Below are 10,887 nucleotides of genomic sequence, written 5' to 3'. Positions count from 1 at the left end.
AGTCAAATCTTTCCATCATCATTTGTCCCCCCTTTACCCTCTTCTACCTCCCCACCCTGTTCCCTCTGACAATCAAGTTACTTTGCAAGTCTCAATTTTCTCATCTGTAACAGATAATAATTGTGCCTACCTCCAGGGTTGTTAGGTTTCAATGTATACTGTTGTTGTTTTTGAGGGTTTTTGTTTGTTTTTTGCTTAATCCTTTCACCTTTTCTACCCAGTCCTCCAACCCCTCCCCTCTGACAGCTGTCGGTTTGTTATCTATGAGTCTGTTTCTATTTTGTTTGTTAGTTTATTTTACTCATTAGATTCTACATATAAGTGAAATCATATGGTTATTTGTCTTTTTCTGACTGGCTTATTTCACTTAGCATAATACTCTCCTGGTCTCATTCTTCCTTTTAAGTATCTTTTCTCTTCTTTTCTTGCTTTTACCCTCCTTCTCCAGGACTTCAGGTCCCCACATGTGCAGGCACCTTAACACAGTACGGTGGTCCCACACCTAACTGTGCAGCAGAACCATCTGCCCAGCTGATAACTATTGTAGGCATCAGAGAATCAAAAGGTACAAAAAACTCTTTAGGGATACGGAAATGTTTCATATCTTGACTGTGCTGATGCTTACATAATTGTATACAACTATTACATTTCATCAAACCAGATGAAATGGGTGAATTTTATTTTATATAAATGATACTTCAATAAACCTGAGAAAATGAAAACACTACAGGGGCCAGGCACCACCTCACACCTATAGAGTTAGGGCCCAAGGAACAAGAGTGTTAATGAACTTCATAGGGGACTCTAATACACAGCTAAATTCAAAATCTACTTAGAACAATGAAAAGAGCTCACATCGTTAAAATCAGACAGACTAGGGTCCAAATATATTTACCAGAAACATAACCCTCGGCAAGTTACTTTGCAAGTCTCAATTTTCTCATCTGTAACAGATAATAATTGTGCCTACCTCCAGGGTTGTTAGGTTTCAATGTAAAAGTATATAAAGCACTTAGCAGAGAGCCTGGCCTATACTAAGCATTCAGTAACCACTGACAGCTATTATTTGCATTGCCTGTGCCATTGTTACCAAACTATTCCTCTGTGAGTCCTTGGTTCAGAGGTTAAGAAGTCAGCCGGATACCTTATGCCAGGAAGGACAGCCATGGGCCTCTCCTGAAGCCATTTCCACATTTCCAATAATGACTATTACCAACAGGTCACCAATGACCAGCAGAACCAGAGCTAAATTAAGGCCCACCCACATCTATATTGCCAAAACTTCCCTTCAGATCCTGGACCACGTGACGAGTAGACTCTACCTATAGGTGCTTATAGTGCCCTAGCCCAGGAAGCCAGGCAGAAACTGAAAATGAACTGAAGCCCAAAAATGTCAGAAGGTAAACAGAACAGGACCTTATCCAGAGTAAAGTTTGGCTTCCCTCAGGACTCTTCCTCTGAGGGTAGAAGAAACCATGCCCTGAGTGGATACAAGAGACTCACCCATGACATTTGTGTTGCACTTTAATGCTTACAAAGTGTTTCATGTCCCTCATCTCCTTTGGTTTAAGATAACAACCCCTGAATAGTAATAACAGCTCCCATTTCTTGTTTATTTACTCTGAGCCAGATTCAGTACCCAAGACTTCAGTACCCCTCTCATTAAATCCTCACCAGAGAAGGGACTATTATCCTTGTTTTAAATGTGAGGTGTAGAGAAACACAACAAATTTGTATGTATTAATTTTGCATTGTGCAACTTTACTGAATTCTAACAGTTTTTTATGGAGTCTTTAGGATTTTCTATATATAATACCACATTATCTGCAAATAGTGATAGCTTTATATCTTCCTTTCCAATTTGGATGACTTTTAATTCTTTTTCTTGCCTAATTGCTCTGGCTAGGAATTCCAATATTATGTTGAATAAAAGTGGTGAAAGTGGGCATCCTTGTCTTGTTCCTGATCTTGGAGAAAAGGCTATCAACTTTTCACCATTTGGTATGATGTTAGTTGTGGCATATGTGGGTTTTATTATGTTGAGGTACATTCCTTCTATACCCACTTTAATAAGGGTTTTTATCATAAATAAATGTTGAATTTTTTCAGATGCTTTTTTTTGCATTTATTGATATGATCCTATTATTTTTACCCTTCCTTTTGTTAATGTGGTGTATCACATTAACTGATTTGCATTTGTTGAATTATCCTTGCACCCAAGGGATAAATCCCATTTAATCATGGTGAATGACCTTTTTAATGTGCTGCTCAATTTGGTTTGCTAGTATTTAGTTGAGTATTTTTGCATCTATATTCATCAGGGATATTAGCCTGTAATTTTATCTTCTTGTGGTGTCCTTGTCTGGTTTTGGTATCAGGATAATACTGGCCTTATAAAAATGAGTTTGAAAGACTTCCCTCCTCTGTTAGAACTAATAAGTTCAATAAAGTTGCAGGATACAAAATCAATATGCAAAAATCTGTTGTGTTTATATACACTAATAACAAAGAATCATAAAGAGAAATAAAGAGACCTAGCCAGTTTGGCTCAGGGGATAGAGCGTTGGCCTGTGGACTGAAAGGTCCTGGGCTTGATTCCAGTCAAGGGCACATGCCTGGGTTGAGGGCTCGATCCCCACCCAGTTGGGGACGTACAGGAGGCAGCCGATCAATGATTCTCTTTCATCATTGATGTTTCTATCTCTCTCTCCCTCTCCTTTCCTCTCTGAAACCAATACAAAAATATTTTTTACAAAAGAGAAATAAAGAAAACTATCCCATTTACAATTACATAAAAAAATACCTAGGAGTGCTTGCTTTGGCAGCACATATACTAAAAACAATAATTAGGAATAAATTTAACCAAGGAGGTGAAAGACCTGTATATTATAACTGCAAGACATTAGTGAAAAATAACTGAAGACACAAATAAATGTAAAGATATTACCTGCTCATGGATTGATAATCAATATTGTTAAAATGCCTATACTAATCAAAGCAAGCTACATATTCAATGCAACCCCTATCAAAATATCAATGGCATTTTTCAAAGAAATAAAACAAATAATCCTAAAATTTGTAGGAACTACAAAAAACATCAAAGAGCCAAGGCAATTTTGAGAAAGAAGAACAAACCTGAAAGTACCATGCTCCCTGATTTCAAACTATATTGCTAAGCCATAGTAATCAAAACAGTGTTGTATTGGCATAAAAGCAGATATAGAGCCTGGCCGGTGTTGCTCAGTGGTTGAGCATTGACCCTTGAACCAGGAGATTGTGGTTCGATTCCCATTCAGGGCAGATGCCCAGGTTTTGGGCTAGATCCCCAGTAGGGGGCATGCAGGAAGCAGCCAATCAGTTATTCTCTCTCATCATTGATGTTTCTGTCTCTCTCTCTCCTCTGAAATCAATAAAAACATTAAAAAACAGATATATAGATCAATGGAACAGAACACAGAGTCAAGAAATAAACCCACACATATATGGTCAGTTAATTTATGATGGAGACAAGCATATACAATAGGGAAAGGACAGTCTCTTCAATAAATGGTGTTTGGAAAACTGGACAGTCACATGCAAAAGAATGAAGCTGGACCACTATCATATATACCTTACACAAAAATTAACTCAAAATGGATTAAAAACTTGAACATTAAATCTGAAACCATAAACCTCCTAGAAGAAAATACAGGTTGTAAATGCCTTGGCATAGGCCAGTGATGGTGAACCTTTTGAGCTCGGCATGTCAGCATTTTGAAAAACCCTAACTTAACTCTGGTGCCGTGTCACATATAGAAATTTTTTATTCTTGCAACCATAGTAAAACAAAGATTTATATTTTTGATATTTATTTTATATATTTAAATGCCATTTAACAAAGAAAAATCGACCAAAAAAATGAGTTCGCGTGTCACCTCTGACACGCCTGTCATAGGTTTGCCGTCACTGGCATAGGTCTTGGCAATGACTTTTTGAATCTGACAGCAAAAGCAACAAAAGCAAAAATAAATAACTAGGACTACATCTATAATAAAAAGCTCCTGCACAGCAAAGAAAAACTATCAACAAAATGAAAAGGCAATCTACTAAATGGAAGAAAAATATCTGTAAATCATATATCTGATAAGGGGCTAATAACTAAAATACATAAAGAACGCCTACAACTCAACAGCAGGAATACTAATAACACATTTAAGAAATGGGCAAAGACCTGAATAGACATTTTTCCAAAAAAGATATTCAAATGGCCAACAGGTACATAAAAAGATGCTCAACATCATTAATCATCAGGAAAATGCAAGTCAAAACCAGGAGATATCACCTAGCACCTGTCAGAATCGCTATTAGCAAAAGATAAGTAACAGGTGTTAACGAGGATGCAGATTGTTGTTGGGAATGTAAATTGATGTAGCCACTATCGAAACAGTATGGAGGTTCCTCAAAATATTAAAAAATAGAACTACAAGTTATCCAGCAATTCCACTTCTGGGTATTTATCCGAAGAAAATGAAAACACTAACTTGAAAAGATATATGCACCCCCATGTTCATTGCAGCATTATTTACAATAGCCAAGATATGGAAACAACTTAAGTGTCTGCCGATGGATGAATGAATAAAGAAATTAACACACACACACACACACACACACACACAAAATGTAATATTATTCAGGCATAAAAAAATGAAATCTTGCTATTTGCAACAACATGAATGGAACTTGAGGGCATTATGCTCAGACAGAGAAAAGGCAAATACCATATGATCTCTCTTATATGTGGAATCTAAAAAAAATAAAAAATTTTAAATTAAGTATAATTTTTTTTATTGATTTCAGAGAGGAAGGGAAAGGGAGAGAAAGAGAAACATCAATGATGAGAGCAAATCATTGATTGGCTGCCTCCTGCCCGCCCCACACTGGGGATCGAGCCCAGCCTGGGCATGTGCCCTAACCAGGAATCAAACTGTGACCTCCTGGTTCATAGGTCAACGTTCATCCGTGGAGCCACACTGGCTGGGCTAAAAAAAATTTTAATTAAAAAATAAAACAAGGTTGGTGAAGCTCCATCTGAATAAAAATAAATGTGAGAAAACTGAGGTTCTTAGAGTTAGATGACTTAACCATGGCCCCATAGGTTTGAAAACAGGTCCACCTGACCTCAGTGCCCACCATTAACTACCCCTATATTACTACCTTCATTTTAGAGATAAGCCAATGAGGTTGAAAGCGATGCCTAACCTAATGCCCTTCCCACCTTACCTGTGGAACCTTTAAAGATGTTTATACAGACTGTCACCCAAGGCTTCCAAATACCTACTATAAAGTCCTTCTCCATGGTTTCCTCTGGTCCCTTAGCTTACCAACCAAGCCTAGGCACAGATTGGTCTTAGAAAAAGCTGGCTACACCACTGAACCCCAAGTGAGTCAAAGAAAAGCCAGACCAACTATAGCAGCAAGCAGGATGCTTTACAGAGGCCAATACATTGTAAAGATTCCTCTTCAAGGGTCTTCATAAGAATTCCTTCCTCTGCCCTGGTCAGTGTGTTCAGTGGTTAGAGCCTCAGCCTGTGCACCAGTGGGTCTTGGGTTCATCCTGGTCAAGAGCACATGCCTGGATTGTGGGTTCAGTCCCCACACCCCCATATCCCCCTTCCACCTCCTGTCCAGTGTGCGCCAAAGGCAACCAACCCATGGGCCTTTCTCACATCAATGTTTCTCTCTCTCCCTTCCACTCTCTCTGAAAATCAATGGAAAAAAACATTTTCACTCCTTGAGTGAGAATTAAAAAAAAAAAAAATTCCTTCCACTATCAAATCTTCAACCTGCAACTGGTGCCCTCTGCTGGCAAATATGTGCATCTCTTCATAACAAAAACAAAATCTAGTTTCACCTGTGGCTTAGGAAGGGGGAAAAATCTGCTTTCCCCATGAACAGAACATTCAAGAATGAGCATTAATTCCTACTTACAACTTTTCATAGGTACTTTCAACTTTAAATTGATCCTCTACCTGCTAGCCCTGTCTTACCTCTCTAGTTCTTTCCTTTCTGGATACAAAGAAAACTGGACTATCCTATATAATAAAAGGCTAATACACAAATGGACCAAACTGCAGAATGACCAGTCACTATGATGCGCACTGACAACCAGGGGGCAGACGCTCAATGCAGAAGCTGCCCCCTGGTGGTCAGTACACTCCCACCAGTGCACTCCCACCAGAAGCCGGGCTCACGGCAGGTGAGCGCAGCGGCAGTGGTGGGAGCCTCTCTCACCTCCGCAGCAGCACTAAGGATGTCCAACTGCTGGCAGTCATACATCCCCTGAGGGTTCCCTGACTGCAAGAGGGCCAGGCTGAGGGCCCCCCCTCCAGTGCACAAATTTCATGCACTGGGCCTCTAGTCCTATCTAATAAAAGAGAAACATGGTAATTAGCTGTACGGCCGCTACCCTTCCCACTGGCTAATCAGGAAGATATGCAAATTAACTGCCAGCCAAAATGGCGGGCGGCAGCCAGGCAGCTTGAAGCGGAACAAGAGGCTTGCTTGCTTCAGTGACGGAGGAAGCCAAGCTTCCCTGCCTGCCTTGCCGGCCTCTGAGCTGCAACTCTAAGAAACATTGTAACAAATATAGAAGCTAAACAAACCCCCAGAAATCTGCTTTAGTCATCCAGGCTTCAGCCAGCCGGACCACAACATTGTTTCAAATACAGAAGGTAAACAAAGGCCAGAAACCTGCTTTCAGCAGCGGAGGTCTCATAGCTGGAGCCGAGCCTCAGAGCTAAAGCTGGCCCAGAATAAATAAAAAAAAAAAAGAAAAAAGGACAGGTTGGGAGCTTCAGTCACCCGCCAGCCTGAAAACGGCCCTCAGCCCCTCACCCAGACTGGCCAGGCACCCCAGTGGGGACCCCCACCCTGAAGGGGGTGTAACCAGCTGCAAACAGCCATCATCCCCTCACCCAGACTGGCCAGGCACCCCAGTGGGGACCCCTACCCTGATCCCAGGACACCTTCAAGGGCAAACCAGCCCGGCCCCCCACCCGTGCACCAGGCCTCTATCCTATATAGTAAAAGGGTAATATGCCTCCCAGCACCGGGATCAGCATGACAGGGGGCAGCGACCAACCCCCCTGATCGCCCTTTGGCTCTGTGTGTGACAGGGGGTGGGGCCCCCACCTCCCTATCCGCCCTGCTCTGTTTGTGACAGGGGGAAGGCACCCCAACCCCCTGATCGCCCTGCAGCTCAGTGTGTGACAGGGTGCGGCACCCCAACCCCCCCCCTTCGCCCTGCCCTGAGTGTGACAGGGGCAGCGCCCCAACCCCCTGATCCGCCCTGCTCTGTGGGTGATAGAGGGTGGTGCCCCAACTCCCCTATCGGCCCTGCTCTGTGAGTGACAGGGGGGAGCTCCTCAACCCCCTGATCCACCCTGCGGCTCTGTGTATGACAGGGTACGGAGCCCCAACCCCCCTGATGGGCCCTGCTCTGTGCGTGACCAGGGGCAGCGCCCCAACCCCCCAGTCAGCCCCACCCTGAGCGTGACTAGGGGTGGCATCGCAACCTCCTGATCCGCCCTGCTCTGTGCATGACAGGGGCAGCACCCCAACTCCCCAATTGGCCCTGCTTTGAGCCCGACCAGGGGCTGCACCTAGGAATTGGGCCTGCCCTCTGCCACCCGGGAGCAGGCCTAAGCCAGCAGGTCATTATCTCCCGAGGGGTCCCAGACTGCGAGAGGGCACAGGCTGGGCTGAGGGACCCCCCCCCCCAGTGCACAAATTTTTGTGCACCGGGCCTCTAGTTTTATATAAAAAGTAAAAAACAGATGAGACAGAGCCCCAAAGTTAAGAATACAATGATGTGTGTGTGGGTGAGCTCAGGTCTGCACATATAGCAAGTACAAAGAATTCAGGCAGGCACATGATTAATGTAAAACTCATGCACAAGAATTCCCAAACATTCTGGTCACTCTCTACCTTCAAATAACTAACTGCATGCTTATAATTCAGTCTCACTGAATATCATACTCTACGTCAGCGGTTCTCAACCTGTGGGTTGCAACCCCTTTGGGTGTCAAACGACCCTTTCACAGGGGTCACCTAAATACATCCTGCATATCAGATATTTACATTACGATTCATAACAGTAGCAAAATTACAATTATAAAGTAGCAATGAAAATAATTTTATGGTTGGGGGTCACCACAACATGAGGAACTGTATTAAAGGGTCGCGGCATTAGGAAGATTGAGAACCACTGCTCTATGTAAAGGGCTGTTCCAGGGAGCTACAACATACATCCTACGTGAATAATATGTCAAGGAGCTTACAAACTTAGTTGGAGAAATTACACAGGGACCCATATAAATAGTGGTGAAAACAAACAAAAACAAAAAATAAGAGTCTCAGAAGAAGTGCAGAAAAGCTACTATGGAAACTCAGTGGAGGAAGAGATACCTTTCAGTTTGGAGAACAAGGGAGTAGGACACAAGAAATAAAAAAAAAGTTGCAAATTGGGTAAATAATTCTGTTAAGCTTTAAAAAGGGTATTCATAATTATAAGTAGTGGCAACTAGGTAATTTCAATGTCTCATGACTTCATTTACATAGAGGAGATAAATGGTGAAGAAAATGGTTCAAAATCTATATCATAAAAGGCCTGTGGTCATGATGCCGTAACAGCGGAACGACCAAACAGCCGATCACCAGGAAGTACATGGAGCACCTCTCTCGGGCTGGGACTCGTGGCGAGGCAGGGCTTGCGCAGGGCTGGCGGGGCTGGCACGGGGGAGGCGGGGCCCGCAGCGAGCTACTCAGGCACAATTTCGTGTACACTGGGCCTCTAGTAATAAAATAAAAATAATTTAAAAGGCTTAATTGTTTACCCCCTCTACTTTAATACACTTACATATTATATTACATTAAATAATATATATTACATATTTTATTATATATATAATTTTATTGTGGTAGGATATACATAAAATTTACTATTTTAACTATTTTTAAGTGCACAAAGAAGTGGCATTAAGTACATTAACAATGTTGTCTAACATCACCATATCCATCTCCAGAACGTTTTCATCATCCCCAAAGAAACTCTTTATTCATTAAGTAGTAACTTTTCATTCTGCCGTCCTCCAAACCCCTGATAACCTCTAATTTTACTTTCTGCCTCTATGAACTTGCCTAGATACCTCATGTAAGTACCATCATACAATATTTGTCATTTTTTGGTGTCAGGCCTATTTCACTTAGCATAATGTTTTGTTTTTGTTTTATTTTTATTGATTTCAGAGAGGAAAGGAGAGGGAGAGATTGAAACATCAATGATGAGAATCATTAATCGGCTGCCTCCTGCACGCCCCCTACTGGGGATCGAGCCTGCCAAGTGCCCATGATCGGAATTGAACCCGGGACCCTTCAGTCCACAGGCCAATGATCTATCCCCTGAGGCTAGGGCATAGCCTAATGTGTTTAAGGTTCATCCATGTTGTATCATGTATCAAAATTTCATTTTTTTGGCTGAATAATATTCCATTGTATGTATACACCACATTTTGTTTATCCAGCCATTTGTTGATAGAAAATGTTTTGTTATATTTTACCTTTCCACAGAGCACAATTTAGTAAACATTTCCCTGATGTTTGACATTTATAGTTTCCAATCTCTTGCTACACATAATGTTATGATAACCTTTGTGCAAACTCTGTTTTCCTTTTATTGAATTGTTTTTTTAGGTTAAATTCCTAGTACTAAAGTCCTAGAGTCAAAGGATATGAATACTTTAATGGTTCTTACTAAATAAATCCATATTTATCCTCCTCATTCATCATCTTTCCCAGCCTGACCGTGAAATTAGTATCTGCAATTTGATTAGAATCAATTGGAAGGTACAAACAGTTCTACCAATTGAAAATAAAAGCTTCAAGTTCATGGATACATGAACCCAGAGATTTGAGGGGAACTTTCTGTGACTCTGATGTTAGGAATAAAGTAAAAATTTAGAAGAGATGTCAAATGGGCATTTTAGTCACAATCTCTCTTCTATTTGACCCAAGTCTCATCTTCTCTGTATCAAACTCTTATTACAAGATCAGGACAGAGCCCTAGCTGGTTTGGCTCAGTGGATAAAGCGTCAGCCCAAGGACCTCAGTTGCAGGTTCAATCCCCAGCCCCGATTGGGGCATGTGTGGAAGGCAACCAATTGATATGGCTCTCTCACATCAATGTTTCTCTCTGTCTCTCCACCTTCCTTCCACACTCTCTAAAAATCAACGGGGAAAAAATACACACACACACACACACACACACACACAACTAAATAAATAAAAATAAAGCGATGGAAAAATATCCTTGGATGATGATTAACAAAAAATAAATTTTAATAAAAGAAGGAAATATTATCTTTTGTAACAACAAAGATGGACCTGGGGATTATTATGCTAAATCAAATAAGCCAGTCAGAAAAATACAAATATCATATGATTTCACTTGTATGAGGAATATAATGAACAAAATAAAAAAAAAACAGACTCATAGATACAGAGAATAGACTGACAGCTGTCAGAGGGAAGGGGAATTAGGGACTAGGTAAAAAAGGTGAAGGGATTAAAAAAAAAATTACTCATAGATACAGACAACAGTATGGTGATTACCAGAGGAAAGGGAGGTAGAAGAGGGTCAAGTGGTATAAATGGTGATGGAAGGAGACTTGACTTTGGGTGGTGAATACACTACAATATATAGGTGATGTGATATAGAATGTGCATTTGAAACAATTTTATTAACCAATGTCACCACAATAAATTCATAATAAATATCCACTCCATTGATGGAAGGGACTTTTTAAGTATACGTTTATATGTTTTATATATGTTTTTTATATGTTTTAAAAT

The sequence above is a fragment of the Myotis lucifugus genome, unplaced genomic scaffold, assembly GCF_000147115.1.
Source record: "Myotis lucifugus unplaced genomic scaffold, Myoluc2.0 scaffold_28, whole genome shotgun sequence".
Classification (NCBI taxonomy): Eukaryota; Metazoa; Chordata; class Mammalia; order Chiroptera; family Vespertilionidae; genus Myotis; species Myotis lucifugus.
Note: the sequence above shows the minus strand (reverse complement) of the source record.